General features: G+C 44.9%; 2 pseudogenes across 2 annotated transcripts in view; both read right to left on the bottom strand.

Annotated features, from left to right (window-relative positions):
- The window catches only part of LOC307065868 (zinc finger protein 541-like), a 60,117-nt pseudogene that overhangs the window by 37,447 nt on the left and 6,659 nt on the right, over window positions 1-16,011 (bottom strand). The window lies entirely within an intron of this gene.
- The window catches only part of LOC307066197 (zinc finger protein 541-like), a 31,275-nt pseudogene that overhangs the window by 10,769 nt on the left and 4,495 nt on the right, over window positions 1-16,011 (bottom strand). Inside the window, exons 3-8 of the transcript in view lie at window positions 15,028-15,210; window positions 13,346-14,684; window positions 11,538-11,596; window positions 11,171-11,330; window positions 10,846-11,013; window positions 9,630-9,954 (exon numbers count right to left, since the gene is read on the bottom strand). The product of the transcript in view is annotated as a zinc finger protein 541-like (transcript). The remainder of the gene's footprint in view (window positions 1-9,629; window positions 9,955-10,845; window positions 11,014-11,170; window positions 11,331-11,537; window positions 11,597-13,345; window positions 14,685-15,027; window positions 15,211-16,011) is intronic.

Genomic DNA, 16,011 nt, shown 5'->3' on the forward strand with positions numbered 1-16,011 from the left:
AGACCTAGAGACACATACAGACTGAAAGTAAGGGGATGGAAAAAGATATTCTATGCAAATGGAAACCAAAAGAAAGCTGGAGTAGCAATTCCCATATCAGACAAAACAGACTTTAAAATAAAGACTACTAGAAGAGACAAAGAAGGACACTACATAATGATCAAGGGATCGATCCAAGAAGAAGATATAACAATTGTAAATATTTATGCACCCAACATAGGAGCACCTCAATACATAAGGCAAATACTAACAGCCATAAAAGGGGAAATCGACAGTAACACAATCATAGTAGGGGACTTTAATACCCCACTTTCACCAATGGACAGATCATCCAAAATGAAAATAAATAAGGAAACACAAGCTTTAAATGATACATTAAACAAGATGGACTTAATTGATATTTATAGGACATTCCATCCAAAAACAACAGAATACACATTTTTCTCAAGTGCTCATGGAACATTCTCCAGGATAGATCATATCTTGGCTCACAAATCAAGCCTTGGTAAATTTAAGAAAATTGAAATTGTATCAAGTATCTTTTCCGACCACAATGCTATGAGACTAGATGTCAATTACAGGAAAAGAGCTGTAAAAAATACAAACACATGGAGGCTAAACAATACACTACTTAATAACGAAGTGATCACTGAAGAAATCAAAGAGGAAATTAAAAAATACCTAGAAACAAATGACAATGGAGACACGACGACCCAAAACCTATGGGATGCAGCAAAAGCAGTTCTAAGAGGGAAGTTTATAGCAATACAATCCCACCTTAAGAAACAGGAAACATCTCGAATAAACAACCTAACCTTGCACCGAAAGCAATTAGAGAAAGAAGAACAAAAACATCCCAAAGTTAGCAGAAGGAAAGAAATCATAAAAATCAGATCAGAAATAAATGAAAAAGAAATGAAGGAAACGATAGCAAAGATCAATAAAACTAAAAGCTGGTTCTTTGAGAAGATAAACAAAATTGAGAAACCATTAGCCAGACTCATCAAGAAAAAAAGGGAGAAGACTCAAATCAATAGAATTAGAAATGAAAAAGGAGAAGGAACAACTGACACTGCAGAAATACAAAAGATCATGAGAGATTACTATAAGCAACTCTATGCCAATAAAATGGACAACCTGGAAGAAATGGACAAATTCTTAGAAATGCACAACCTGCCAAGACTGAATCAGGAAGAAATAGAAAATATGAACAGACCAATCACTAGCACTGAAATTGAAACTGTGATTAAAAATCTTCCAACAGGGCTTCCCTGGTGGCGCAGTGGTTGAGAGTCCGCCTGCCGATACAGGGGACGCGGGTTCATGCCCCGGTCTGGGAAGATCGCACATGCCGTGGAGCGGCTGGGCCCTTGAGCCATGGCCGCTGAGCCTGCGCGTCCGGAGCCTGTGCTCCACAACGGGAAAAGCCACAACAGTGAGAGGCCCGTGGACCGCAAAAAAAAAAAAAAAAATCTTCCAACAAACAAAAGCCCAGGACCAGATGGCTTCACAGGCAAATTCTATCAAGCATTTAGAGAAGAGCTAACACCTAGCCTTCTCAAACTCTTCCAAAATAGAGCAGAGGGAGGAACACTCCCAAACTCATTCTACGAGGCCACCATCACCTTGATACCAAAACCAGACAAAGATGTCACAAAGAAAGAAAACTACAGGCCAATATCACTGATGAACATAGATGCAAAAATCCTCAACAAAATACTAGCAAACAGAATCCGACAGCACATTAAAAGGATCATACACCATGATCAAGTGGGGTTTATTCCAGGAATGCAAGGATTCTTCAATATACGCAAATCAATCAACGTGATACACCATATTAACAAATCGAAGGAGAAAAACCATATGATCATCTCAATAGATGCAGAGAAAGCTTTCGACAAACTTCAACACCCATTTATGATAAAAACCCTGCAGAAAGTAGGCATAGAGGGAACTTTCCTCAACATAATAAAGGCCATATATGACAAACCCACAGCCAGCATCGTCCTCAATGGTGAAAAACTTAAACCATTTCCACTAAGATCAGAAACAAGACAAGGTTGCCCACTCTCACCACTCTTATTCAACATAGTTTTGGAAGTGTTAGCCACAGCAATCAGAGAAGAAAAGGAAATAAAAGGAATCCAAATCGGAAAAGAAGAAGTAAAGCTGTCACTGTTTGCAGATGACATGGTACTATACATAGAGAATCCTAAAGATGCTACCAGAAAACTACTAGAGCTCATCAATGAATTTGGTAAAGTTGCAGGATACAAAATTAATGCACAGAAATCTCTGGCATTCCTATATACTAATGATGAAAAATCTGAAAGTGAAATCAAGGAAACACTCCCATTTACCATTGCAACAAAAAGAATAAAATATCTAGGAATAAACCTACCTGAGGAGACAAAAGACCTGTATGCAGAAAATTATAAGACACTGATGAAAGAAATTAAAGATGATACAAATAGATGGAGAGATGTACCATGCTCTTGGATTGGAAGAATCAACATTGTGAAAATGACTCTACTACCCAAAGCAATCTACAGAGTCAATGCAATCCCTATCAAACTACCACTGGCATTTTTCACAGAACTAGAACAAAAAATTTCACAATTTGTATGGAAACACAAAAGACCCCGAATAGCCAAAGCAATCTTGAGAACGAAAAATGGAGCTGGAGGAATCAGGCTCCCTGACTTCAGACCATACTACAAAGCTACAGTAATCAAGACAGTATGGTACTGGCACAAAAACAGAAAGATAGATCAATGGAACAGGATAGAAAGCCCAGAGATAAACCCACGCACATATGGTCACCTTATCTTTGATAAAGGAGGCAGGAATGTACAGTGGAGAAAGGACAGTCTCTTCAATAAGTGGTGCTGGGAAAACTGGACAGGGACATGTAAAAGTATGAGATTAGATCACTCCCTAACACCATACACAAAAATAAGCTCAAAATGGATTAAAGACCTAAATGTAAGGCCAGACACTATCAAACTCTTAGAGGAAAACATAGGCAGAACACTCTATGACATAAATCACAGCAAGATCCTTTTGGACCCACCTCCTAGAGAAATGGAAATAAAGACAAAAATAAACACATGGGACCTAATGAAACTTCAAAGCCTTTGCACAGCAAAGGAAACCATAAACAAGACCAAAAGACAACCCTCAGAATGGGAGAAAATATTTGCAAATGAAGCAACTGACAAAGGATTAATCTCCAAAATTTATAAGCAGCTCATGCAGCTCAATAACAAAAAAACAAACAGCCCAATCCAAAAATGGGCAGAAGACCTAAATAGACATTTCTCCACAGAAGATATACAGACTGCCAACAAACACATGAAAGGATGCTCAACATCTTTACTCATTAGAGAAATGCAAATCAAAACTACAATGAGATATCATCTCACACCAGTCAGAATGGCCATCATCAAAAAAACTAGAAACAATAAATGCTGGAGAGGGTGTGGAAAAAAGGGAACCCTCTTGCACTGCTGGTGGGAATGTGAATTGGTACAGCCACTATGGAGAACGGTAAGGAGGTTCCTTAAAAAACTACAAATAGAACTACCATATGACCCAGCAATCCCACTACTGGGCATATACCCTGACAAAACCATAATTCAAAAAGAGACATGTACCAAAATGTTCATAGCAGCCCTATTTACAATAGCCCGGAGATGGAAACAACCTAAGTGTCCATCATCGGATGAATGGGTAAAGAAGATGTGGCACATATATACAATGGAATATTACTCAGCCATAAAAAGAAATGAAATTGAGCTATTTGTAATGAGGTGGATGGACCTAGAGTCTGTCATACAGAGAGAAGTAAGTCAGAAAGAGAAAGACAAATACTGTATGCTGACACATATATATGGAATTTAAGAAAAAAAAAATGTCATGAAGAACATAGGGGTAAGACAGGAATAAAGACACAGACCTACTAGAGAATGGACTTGAGGATATGGGGAGGGGGAAGGGTAAGCTGTGACAAAGTGAAAGAGCGGCATGGACATATATACACTACCAAACGTAAGGTAGATAGCTAGTGGGAAGCAGCCGCATAGCACAGGGAGATCAGCTCGGTGCTTTGTGACCGCCTGGAGGGGTGGGATAGGGAGGGTGGGAGGGAGACGAAAAAGGGAGGGGATATGGGAACATATGTATATGTATAACTGATTAAATTTGTTATAAAGGAAAAAAAATACTATATTTTATAGATGTGCAGTTTCTTGTATGCTAGTTATGTCTCAATAAATCTATTAAAATATCTGCATTAAAAAAAAAGATTGCATGGAAGGGGGATAAGACTTCTGAAAAAGTAGAGTAAGGAACTCGGCAAAACAACAAATTTACTGATAAAAATCATTAAAAAAAAAAAAAAAGAACAGTTAGCCAAAGTCTATGCAAGTTGTCCTAAAGGCATACAGCATTTTAAGAAATACTCATTCAAGAAAATCTTGGGAAGAACAGTGAGAGTCTGTGGCACTGGAGCCATGGCCCACTCCCTTACCCACCTAGCCCCCAGCTCTTTGTAACGGAAGCTCTACCCAGGTAGGTGCAGCCAAGGAGATGGGGGCTTCTTCTTCCCCTGGCTCTCATGCTTAAAGAATTAAAGTAAGATAAAATAAAAATTTCTCATCAAAGAGAAAATGCCATGAAGAGATGGAAATTATTTTTTTAAAAAGAAACAAATGTGGATTTCCCTGGCGGTCCAGTGGTTAAGACTCCACGCCTCCACTGCAGGGGGCATGGGTTTGATCCCTAGTCGAGGAACTAAGATCCTGCATGCTGTGCGATGTAGTCAAAAAAGAAAAAAAAGAAGAACCAAATGGAAATAATTCAGGGGTTACAAAAGTACAATAACCAAAATAAGGCTCAACAGTAGATCTGAGCTGGCAGAAGAAAGGATCAGCAAACCTGAAGATAGAACAATGGAGACTATGAAATCTGAAGAACAGAGAGAAAAAAAATGTAGGAAAGTGAAGAGAGCCTCAGAGAAATGTGAGATGTCATTAAATGTAACAATATATATGTAGTGGGAGTACCAGAAAGAGGGGAGAAAGAGACAGAATATTTAAAGTATTAATGGCTGAAAATTTCCCAAAGTTGATGAAAAACAATATGTATATCCAGCGAACTCTATAAACTCCAAGAAAGATTAACACAAAGAGATCTACATCCAGACATAACATAGGCAAAATGTGGAAAGCAAAAATAAAGACAAGATCTTGAAAGCAAAAAGGGAAAAACAATTTGTTACATACAAGGGCACTACAGTAAAATTAACAGCTAACTTCTTAACAGAAACGATGTAGGTTACAAGGCAATGGGATAATATATTCAAATTACTGAAAGTAAAAGAGTGTCAACCAAGTATCTTATATTCAGCAAATTATCTTGCAAAAATGAAGGTAAAATAAAGACATTCCCAGATAAATAAAAACTGAGAATACCTGTTGCTGGCAGACCTGTCTTACAAGAAATATTAAAGGTGAAATATTATTCAGCCCACAAAATGGAACAAAGTACTGATACATACTGCAACGTGGATGAAACCTAAAAACATCATGCTAACTAAAAGAAGGCATTCATAAAGGACCACATACTGTATGATTCCACTCATAGGAAATATGCAGAATAGCCACATCGATAGAGACAAAGTAGATTAGTCGTTACCCATGGCTGGGGATGGGGAGGATGGAAAGGAGGGACTGCTAATAAGTACAGGGCTTCTTTTGGGGATGATGAAAATTTCTGAAAACTGATGGTAGTGATGGTTGCTCAGCTCTGTGAATATACTAAAAACCATTGAATTCTATACTTTAAAGGGATGAATTGTATGGTATGTGAATTATATATCCCTAATAAAAATAAATAGTAAAGAAAGTCCTTCAGATTGAAAGCAAATGACATCAGATGGTAACTTGAATCGAAACAAAAAAAAAAAAAACAGCGAAGCGCTAGTAAATATGGGTAACTATAAAAATCAGCATGATTACATATTTCTTTTCTTTTCTTAAGTGCCTTAAAAAATAACTGCATAGAACAATATGTATTGTGGGCCTCTAACATATAGAAATATAATATATGTGACAGTAACTGCACAAGGAGCACAGCTGCATTGGAGTAAAGGAATATCACCTCAGACAGTAACTCAAATCCACAAGAATAAATGAAGAGATCAGAAATGGTAAATAAGAAGGTTAATATAACAACCTCTATAAATCATGCTTGCTTTCCTTTATTCTCTCAGTGTTTTTACACGAAATAAAAGTATATAAAGCAATAAACATGACCAGTAAGGTATTACTGGGTCTCTCACATATAATAGCAAAAGGGTTACAAGGAAGAGAGCTAGATAGGAGCAGTGTTTCTACATTTCATTGTTAGTGAGTTATTACACATCCTAACAGATTCTGATAAGACATATATTTTAGGTCCTAGAGCAACCACTAAGAAATGACTAAGAAAAAGTGAAAAATTAACAGAATTAAAATGTTACACTAGAAAATACTCTCTTAATACAAAAGAAAGCAGGAAAGGAGGAACAGAGGGAGAAAAAGACATGTAACATTTAGAAAATAGAAAGCAAAATGGCAGATGTAAATCCAACCATATCAATATAACATTAAACAAGAATGGATTAAACAAACCAAGCCAAAAGGCAGAGATTCTAAGACTGGATAAAAAAACACATGATCCAACTAATGGTGTCTAGAGGTAACATGCTTTATTTTCAAAGACACAAATAGGCTGAAAGTAAAAGAAGAGAAAAATATATACCAAGAAAACAACAACCAAAAAAGAGAATGGAATGACTATACTAATGTCAGGCACATTAGACTTTAAAACAAAAAAATATTACCAGAGATAATGATAAAATTATTGTAGTAATGACAAATGAAGTCACAATCACATCCTAATGGTAAAAGGTCAAGCCGTGAGGAAGATGTGACAATTACAAACATATACACACCTAAAAACAGAACCCCAAAATACACCAAGCAACAAACGACAGAACTGAAGGATGAAATAAACCATTAAAAAATAACAGTTGGAGATTTCAATACTTTCAACAGTGGATAGGGCAGCTAGGCAGAAGATCAACAAGGAAATTGAAACTAACTAGACAAAACAGACAAAATACAGCATTCCACCAAACATCAGTAGAATACATTCTTCTCAAACTCACATGGCACATTCTTCAAGACAGACCGGATTCTAGCCCATATAACATGCCTCAATAAATTTTAAATTTTAAAATAAATTTAAGGGAATTCCCTGGCGGTCCAGTCATTAGGACTCCACGCTTCCGCTGCAGGGGGGATGGGTTCGATCCCTGGTGGGGGAACTAAGATCCTGCAAACTGCACAGCACAGGGAAACAAATAAAAAAAAAATTAAATAAATTAAATTGAAAAAGAAATAAAGTATGTTCTCTGACCACAAGAGAATTAGATTACAAATCAATAAAAGGCAGCAATTTGGAAAATTCACAAGTATGTGAAAATTAAGCAACACACTCTTTAATAGTCAGTGTATTAAACAAGAAGTGGAATGATAAATTAGAAAATACTTTAGCTGAATGAATATAAAAACACAACATACTAAAACTTACAAAATGTAGCTAAAGCAATGTTCAGAAGGAAATCTATAGCTGTAAAATGCCTGTATTAAAAAAGAAGAAACATCTCAAATCATTTATGGTCAACTGATTTTCCACAAAGGTACGAGGACAGGGCTTCCCTGGTGGCGCAGTGGTTGAGAGTCTGCCTAGCGATGCAGGGGACATGGGTTCGTGCCCCGGTCTGGGAAGATCTCACATGCCGCAGAGCAGTTGGGTCCGTGAGCCATGGCCACTGAGCCTGCGCGTCCGGAGCCTGTGCCCCGCAACAGGAGAGGCCACAACAGTGAGAGGCCCGTGGACCACAAAAGAAAACAAAACAAAACAAAGTACCAAGACAATTCAATGAGAAAAGAACAGTATTTTCAAGTGCTGGAAGAACTGATACATACATGCAAAAGAATAAATTTGGACTCCTACCTCATACAGTATATAAAAGTTAACTAAAGATTGATCGCAGGCCTAAGAATAAGTTGGACTTCATCAAAATTAAAAACTTGTGTACTGCAAACCATATCATAAATAAAATGAAAGGACAACCCACAAAATGGGAGAGAATTTGCAAATCATATATCTGATAAGGGGCTTGCATCCAGACTATATAAGGAACTGAGACAACCCAATAATAAAAAGATAAGAATTCAATTTAAAAAATGGGCAAAGGATCTGAACAGACATTTCTCCCGAGAAGATATACAAATGGATAATAAGCATATGGAAAGATGCTCAACATCGTTAGCCATCTGGGAAATGTAAATCAAAACCACAATGAGGGGGCTTCCCTGGTGGCGCAGTGGTTGAGAGTCCGCCTGCCGATGCAGGGGACGCAGGTTCGTGCCCCGGTCCGGGAGGATCCCGCTTACTGCAGTGCGGCTGGGCCCGAGAGCCATGGTCGCTGAGCCTGCGCATCCGGAGCCTGTGCTCCACAACGGGCGAGGCCACAAACACTGAGAGGCCCACGTACCGCAAAACAAACAAACAAACACCCCACAATGAGCTACCACTTATACGCACTAGGATGGTTATAATGAAAAAGACAGCTAAGAAGTGTTACCAAGGATGTGGAGAAACTGGAACTTTCATACAATGCTGCTGGAAATTTAAAATGACCCGGCCATTTTGGAAAACAGTCCGGCAGTTCCTTAAACGGTTAGACATAGTTACCCTTTGACCCAGCAATTCCACTCTGAGCTGTATACCCAAGACAAATGAGGACTTATGTCCAAAAACAACTTATACATAAATGTTCTTAACAGCACTATTTGCAATAGCCAAAGGACGAAAACAACCCAAATGCCTCTCAACTGATGAATGGATAAATAAAATGTTGTCTCTCCAGAGAATGGAATATCATTCATCCATAAAAAGAAATGAAGCACTGATGCATAGTACAACATGGATGAACCTTGACAACATTATTCTAAGTGAACAAACTAGACACAGAATGTCACATATTGTACGATCCCAATTATATGAAATGTCCAGAATAGGGAGACCCATAGAAAAACTAGGTTGGTAGACTGGTGGTTGCCCAGGGCAGAGGAGCTGGGGGCTACAGCTCCTGTGCCCTGGGCCTGTGTGTAACCACTCGTGGATATAATCATCTGGGGTGATGAAAATGCTCTAGAATTAGATTGTGGGATGGGTGTACAATCCTAAGAATACACTAAAAAATCACTGTACACTTTAAATGGGTGATTCATATGGCATGTGAATTATATCTCAATAAAGCTGTTTAAACAATTACTCGAAAGGGCAGGCAGAATGGTGGTTAGGCTAAATGGCGTCTATTTTCTTTCTGGCTACAAAATTATAAGCACCTAGAAGGCTGCTGGTCCCAGATGGTCCTGGGATAGTTCTAAACAGCAACAGGACCCCCAGACCAGACCCAAGCGTAGGCCAGAGGGAATGGCTGGACCAAATTCTACAGGGGGCGGGGGTCTGGCCCCCCGCAGGCCTATCATGGGGTGATCAAGCTCACTCACCAAGCATGGCGCTGATGAGCCTGTTGGGACGGGCCCGGGCAGATGTGGAACAGAGAGTGTTGAAATACAGCCCAGAGCCCTCCCGGATGGGGCTGAGCATCGGGGGCGGCGTGTAGGCAGGGCACTGGGACAGTCCCTTCAGCAGACGGTCCACCAGGAACACGGGCGAGCACAGGCAGCTCTGGCGGCATCCTCCCGGGCCCGGCTCCCCAGACATGGAGGGCGGAGGAGGGATGAGCAGTGCCTTGGGCCGTCGGAGCTTCTTCCGCTTCCTGTGTTGGCTGCTCTCCTTGCTGTCTCTCTCTTCCCCGTCCTTCTCCTGTCCCTGGAGAAGAAGAGACTTCAGAACCACAGCGGTCACCTGAGGCCACCGGCCCCACAGCTCAGTCCTCAAGATGGCCTGAGAGTGGGAAAGGGTACTGACCAGCCAGACGCACACCCAGCATGGCCGTGCCCAGAGTCCTCAGCGCAGGAAGCCAGGCAGGGCCACCACGCCTGAGCCAGACTCCAGACCCTAAGCCGGGTGATATTTGAGGCTGGGGCCTTCTCAGGCACACACACCTCCCAAGGAGAGGCCCTCACTCAGACCATTTTGGAAATTCATGTCCGTTGTTAAAGTGACTGGCACTTAAAGTGTGGGGGCCAGACGGATGCAACAGCATGACAAAAGGAAAACCTTTTGCCCTCAAAATGACAGCAGCTCCTGGGAGACAAACAGTGGGCTCCATGCATCCCGTACCCGGGTCCAGCAAGAACGTCTCCAGGTGGGGTCTTCCAGCACAGGCTGAAGAGACGACGGCTTGACCTTGCTACACTCTCTCTTACCTCCACACAATCTCCCCTCCTCTCTGCCCATCTTACCCCTCCTCATCCTCCAGCTCTCAGCTGCAACACCCCCTTCCTCAGGCAGGGTCTCTGGTGCCCCCGGGGCTCCTACAGCTCCCTCTCCCAGCCCGGCCCGTTCTGGGTCGTCAGTGTCCGGGGATGGGTCTATCTACTCCGCTGGGCTGGGAGCCCCAGGAGACGGGGGCAGGCCTGCTGTGGTCGCTGCAGTGTCCCCAGCCCTGCCCAGCACAGGGCCAGACACAAGGAAGTTCACTGGAGGCTGAATGGATGAATGAACATGCAAATCAAGCCCTTCTGGAGTCAGGATTTGGGGGCTTTTCTCACAGCTCCCACTGGAAGCTGGAAAGCAGCTGGAAGGAAGTGCACCCACCTTGCTCCCCGGGGGATGGTTCGCTGGAGCCACAGGCACCAACACAGGGACCACCAAAGGGGCTGCGGTCATGTTGTCCAAGGACTTCCTGCCTCCCGGGGAACACTGCCTGTCCCCCTCCGGCCTCAGCACCTGTCTTGGTGGCTTGCAAAACTCCATGCCACACACCTACACACAGAGAAGAGCCAGCCCTTTAAGAGACACAGTACGTAGGGAGCAAGGGGCCCCTCCAGAGCAGCACAGCCCTGACTCCCGGACCCCAGCCAGGCTCCCCGCAGGAGGACGGCTCCATCCTGAGATGAATGGCAGCTTCGAGCCCCTTCACCTGCGGCTCCTGCTTCCCTCGAGGTGACGGCCATTGGTCGCTGTGAAAACACATGTGGCTGCTCAGCCCTCTCTCTGTATAAAACATCTGGCTCCAATTCTTGCAGACGTAAGTGCTCCTTGGCTCTGCCCAGTCTGTGGGACCACCATTGTGCTGGTTCCTGTGGGGAAGAAAGGGAGAATGGGACTCGGTCCCCAAACACTGATCCTCTGACAGCTTTGGACGAACCCTAAAGAAATGGAGATGATGCCCCCGATTCTCCGTGGCCTGGTGCTCGCCCCTTCAGGAGTGAAGCATCCAGAGCTCGCTCACCCAGGGCCAGCACATCAAAGCCACCAGAGGATTCCTGAGGGGCTTCGGAACTTACCAGCCACCCGGCATGTTCTCCTCCTTCATCGGTTGGGGGAGCCGGTAGATATTTCCACCCTGAAGACGAAAATACATCTGAGCCAACATATCACAAATGAGATGCAAGAGTGAAAACTATAAGACTTGGAAGAAAACACAGGTATAATTCTTGGTGACCCTGGAGTAAGCAGTGGTTTCTTGGATGACTCCAAAACCAAACAAAAGGCAGACATATTAGACTTCATCAAAACGTACAACTTCTGTGCTTCAATGGACATCATCAAGAAATGAAAAGACAGAATAAGAGAAGAAGTTGCAAATCATGTATCTGATAAGGGACTATGTATATTTCTGTATCTGTGATACATAATGAACTCTCACAGCTCAAAAATAAAATCACAACCCAATTTAAAAATGGGCAAAGACTCTGAAGAGACACTTATCCAAAGAGGATATACAAATGGCCAATAAACACATTAAAAGATGCTCAGGATTATTAGCCATCGGGGAAATGCAAATTAAACCATAATAAAATTATCATTTCCCACCCACTAAGGTGGCTGTAATCAAAAGAACCAACTGGACAATAACAAATGTTGGTGAGGATGCAGAGAAACTGCAGGCCTCATACACTCTGGGTAGGAATATAAAACAGCACAGCTTTTTGGAAAAGTCTGGCACTTCCTCCAATAGAATTACCCTAGAGCCCAGCAATTCCCCTCCTACGTATTTCCCAAGAGAAATGAAAACATATGTCTAAACAATAATCTGTATACAAATGTTCATAGCAGCGTTATCACAATGGCCAAGAAGTGAAAACAACCCACATGTCTATCAGTTGATGAATGGATAAATAAAATAGGGTGTATCCATACAATGAACAACTTACCAGCGATAAAAAGGAGTGAAGGTCTGACCCATGCTACAGCACAAAGGAACTCTGAGAACATCATGTGAAGTGAAAGAAGCAAAAGACACAAAAGGCCACGCAGCATTATGATTCCAATCACATGAAGTGTCCAGAATAGGCAAATCCATGGAGACAGAAGGTAGATGCATGGTTGCCAGGGGCTGGGAGGGATGGAGAGATTGCGGGTGACAACCAAGGGTATGGGGTTTGTTTTTGCAGTGATGAAAGTGTTTTGGCAAAGAGTGGCAATGGGTGCACAACCTCCTAAACAAATTGGATGGTGCACTTCAAGATGGCGAATTAGAAGGCACGTGAATATTAAAGCTGTGAAAAAAAAAAGAGGAGGAGGTAGCTGTGGTGTGACAGGAAGGATGCTGGACCTCGGAACAGCACGAAGAGACGTGGCCAAGCTCTCTGCGCCCAGGACCTCGTGGGCACGATGTGGGAGGACCCAAGCTGCTCCACAAGGGCGGACCGGCGCCAGGCCTGCAGCAGGGGCCAAGTCGGACTTATGGACCTGTGATTCACAACCAGAATAGACACAGCATTTCACGAACAAATATCAAGGGCAAAGGAGCTGTGCCTTTACATTCTCTGAAGAAGTGAAGGAGGCAAATCCAAAAGGAAGCGAAATGCAGAACGAAAGCAAATAGAAAAAGTTTAGTGAAGAAACATGATGCAAAGTGTCTCTGACAACTCTAAAGCCCTGTTCTGTTTTGTGTGTGTGTGTTGCAGGGTGGAAGGTGATGGGAGGAACCATCACTTCTCTGGACCTTCAATCCCCCCTCTGTAAACAAACGGCATCTGACGATTTGCTGAGGTTAAATACAGTGCCTGGACAAGTCAGAAACACGGACACAGGTAAGGACGAGAATCTACCTCCCGCAAGGTCAGGTCCCGTGAGAGGGCCCTGGTACCTGGATCCTGTTGAATATCATCAGCTTGGACTTGGAGTCCCAGGGAGGATCCGCTGGAGACCCGGCCGACGACGAGAACGAGGCCATGGCTACCTGGCTTGGAGAAGCCGCACAGCACATATTCATTTTCACCTTCTCCTTCCGGAAGCCTGAAAGGTGCTGGGCCCTGGAGTTGCCAGAGATGAGCCTGTATCCTCGGACCTTGGAGCAGGCCGGGCCCTCTTCACCTTTTGTGGCCCCGAAAGCCGCGCCATTCTCAGCCTGAGCCTGCTTCCCTGTGAGGTGGGCTCTGGATGGTTCCTCTCCTCCGAACAGGGTCTGACGCAGGGCCCCGGGGGAGAAGATATCCCCCAGGTCCAAGGTCCCTTTCGAGGATCTCAACTGCTTCGCCAGAGAGGAGATGTCTGGGTTCCCAGGAGGGTCCAGGGACGACGCTGTGACGGCAGGTGGAGCATCAGCCACTTTTGGTCTTCCCTTTGTGTCCGGGCTCACTCTGCTGGGGGAGGCCTCTGTGGGGAAAGCAGGTTTGGATTTTCTCCTGCGGGTTAGGGATCCCTCTTGCTCAGGGTTCACGGGGCCAGCATGGAGAGTCAACACTGGGCGCCATAGGCGGGGGCTACTGTGGCCACGGCCCCTGCAGTGACTTCAGGGCAATTTGCTTGCTGTCGGGTGTGGGAAGCTGGGAGGAGGCGGCGGCACCTGGGTGTGGGAGGAGATCCGCTGGGACTTGGTGATCATCTGGAACACCTGCATCTGCTCGTGGCTCACCAGAGACTCCTGAGACTTTAGGAACAGCTGCCGGAAGAGCGGCGTGGCTTCCGACGGGAGGCCGCTGGACTTTGGGCTGTCCTGGGGGCCAGGCTCACCAGGGTTCTGCCACGAGGAGTCGCAGTCGAACTTGCGCCTCTTGGAAGCCCAGGAGTCGTCTTCTCCGCTGGTTCTAACATATCTGGGGTCAACCGAGGCCTCCCCTTGTGCTTTCAGAAGCGTGGGAGGGAAGGGCGGCATGTCCTCCAGACCGGTGCCCCAGCTGGGTGAGGGCTCCCCCGCAGGGGAGTCGCTGCTGAGCCCGGGGCCAGGCTCGGAGCCCTCCCGGGACGGCACTGCAGAGGGCTTGTGGACAACAAACATACTGTTTCCTTTGCTCTTAGGGCTGTCTGACAGGTTTCGGAGCCACTGGAAACTGTGGCTTGATGGCTGGGAACTGGCGGGGACAGTCTGGCTATGCAACAGAGGCAGGCAGGCGGGCAGGGGAGCGCCCTCGGGCCAGCCCTCCAGGGATGATAGGGGCTGGAGCAGGGGCAGCTCCGGCTCAGCTGCGTTGGGCCGCTGTTCTCCGCTGCTCACGAGTGGATGGCTGTGAACACGTCCGTGCCCGGCTCCTTCCGTGGGGGCCGGGGCTCCTAGGGAACCTCAGTGCCCAGGGCTCCTGGGGCCGCCGGGGTGCTGGCTGGGCCCCAGAAGGAGGACCCTGATGAGGGCAGGGAGGAACAGGCCGTGTTCCTCCCTTCGCCGCTGTCTGAAGGCCCTCCCAGGGCTGGCCCGGGAGAAGGGGTCTTCTGTCAGACGATGCTGCTCATGATACAGCACAGGAGATCTCGGTTGGGCAAGAGGGAGCTGGGGGATGGGGCTTCCGGGGGCACCAGGGACCACAGGCTCGCGGGTGCGGGCTGGCTTGCCACCTCGTGCGCACGGGGTGAGCTCCCGCAGGGCTCCTCCTCCGGGGGGTGTCCTTGAGGATGCACAGGCCGTGCTGGACCTCGTAGTGCCAGTGCAGGGAGCGGCAGTCGCAGTAGCTCTTGCTGCAGCCCTGCGCACTGCACACAAAGGGCTTGGTCTTCTGGTGAGTGAGTGTGTGCCCAGTCCTGGAATCACATGAGGAGAAAGTTAGCGGGTGTCTCGGCGTGGGTCACTAACTGCAGGAACCCAGGCGTGTCCCCAGGGGGCAGCAGCATCGCAACTCAGAAACTGTGCTCAGACCCTATGAGGAAAGACCCCTGCTAAGGCCAAAGCCGTCTGGAAGGGGGAGCTCTTGCCCTCACCCCTAAGCAAACCCCTAATCTGAGATTAAAAAAATCAGTGGGAGCCAAGTCAGAGTTCCCCAAAGTGGGTTCCTAAGGAACACAAGTCTCCAGGGTTGCTCCCTGAGGACTTGGGCCCAGCTGGCAAATAAGTTTGGAAAAAACACTCTTTACTTCTTGGAGGTTCCTAGTAGCAAACTGAAAAGCCACAGAGCAGATAAAGAGAGATCTGTTGAACTTTCCATGTCTCTCAAACTTATTTGCCCACAAAACCATTTTTTTAAATAGACACATTTAGCATCCCCGAGAACCAGAGATGCAGAGTTCTGAGAACGCACTTGAGGAAATGCTAACTTGGGGATGATCCTTCCTTGAACAAAGGAGTCTTTGCCTTCCCACAGGAGTCCTCTAGGCAGTGACCTGGGAGCCCGACAGCAAAAAAAAAAAAAAAAAAGAAAGAAAAAGAAAAAGCCAAATTTGCCTATAATTTCTGCAAATATAAAAGAATGCAAGTATGTATTATATTTACATCATACTTATACCTGCATTAATATATTATAAATATAAACAAATGGGTAAATCACCCTCTGGGTTCCCAACAATCCTACTCCGTATGGTTCTAATCAATTGGACCCAGTAAATAAT

The sequence above is a fragment of the Hyperoodon ampullatus genome (assembly GCF_949752795.1).
Source record: "Hyperoodon ampullatus genome assembly, chromosome: 18".
Taxonomy (NCBI): Eukaryota; Metazoa; Chordata; class Mammalia; order Artiodactyla; family Ziphiidae; genus Hyperoodon; species Hyperoodon ampullatus.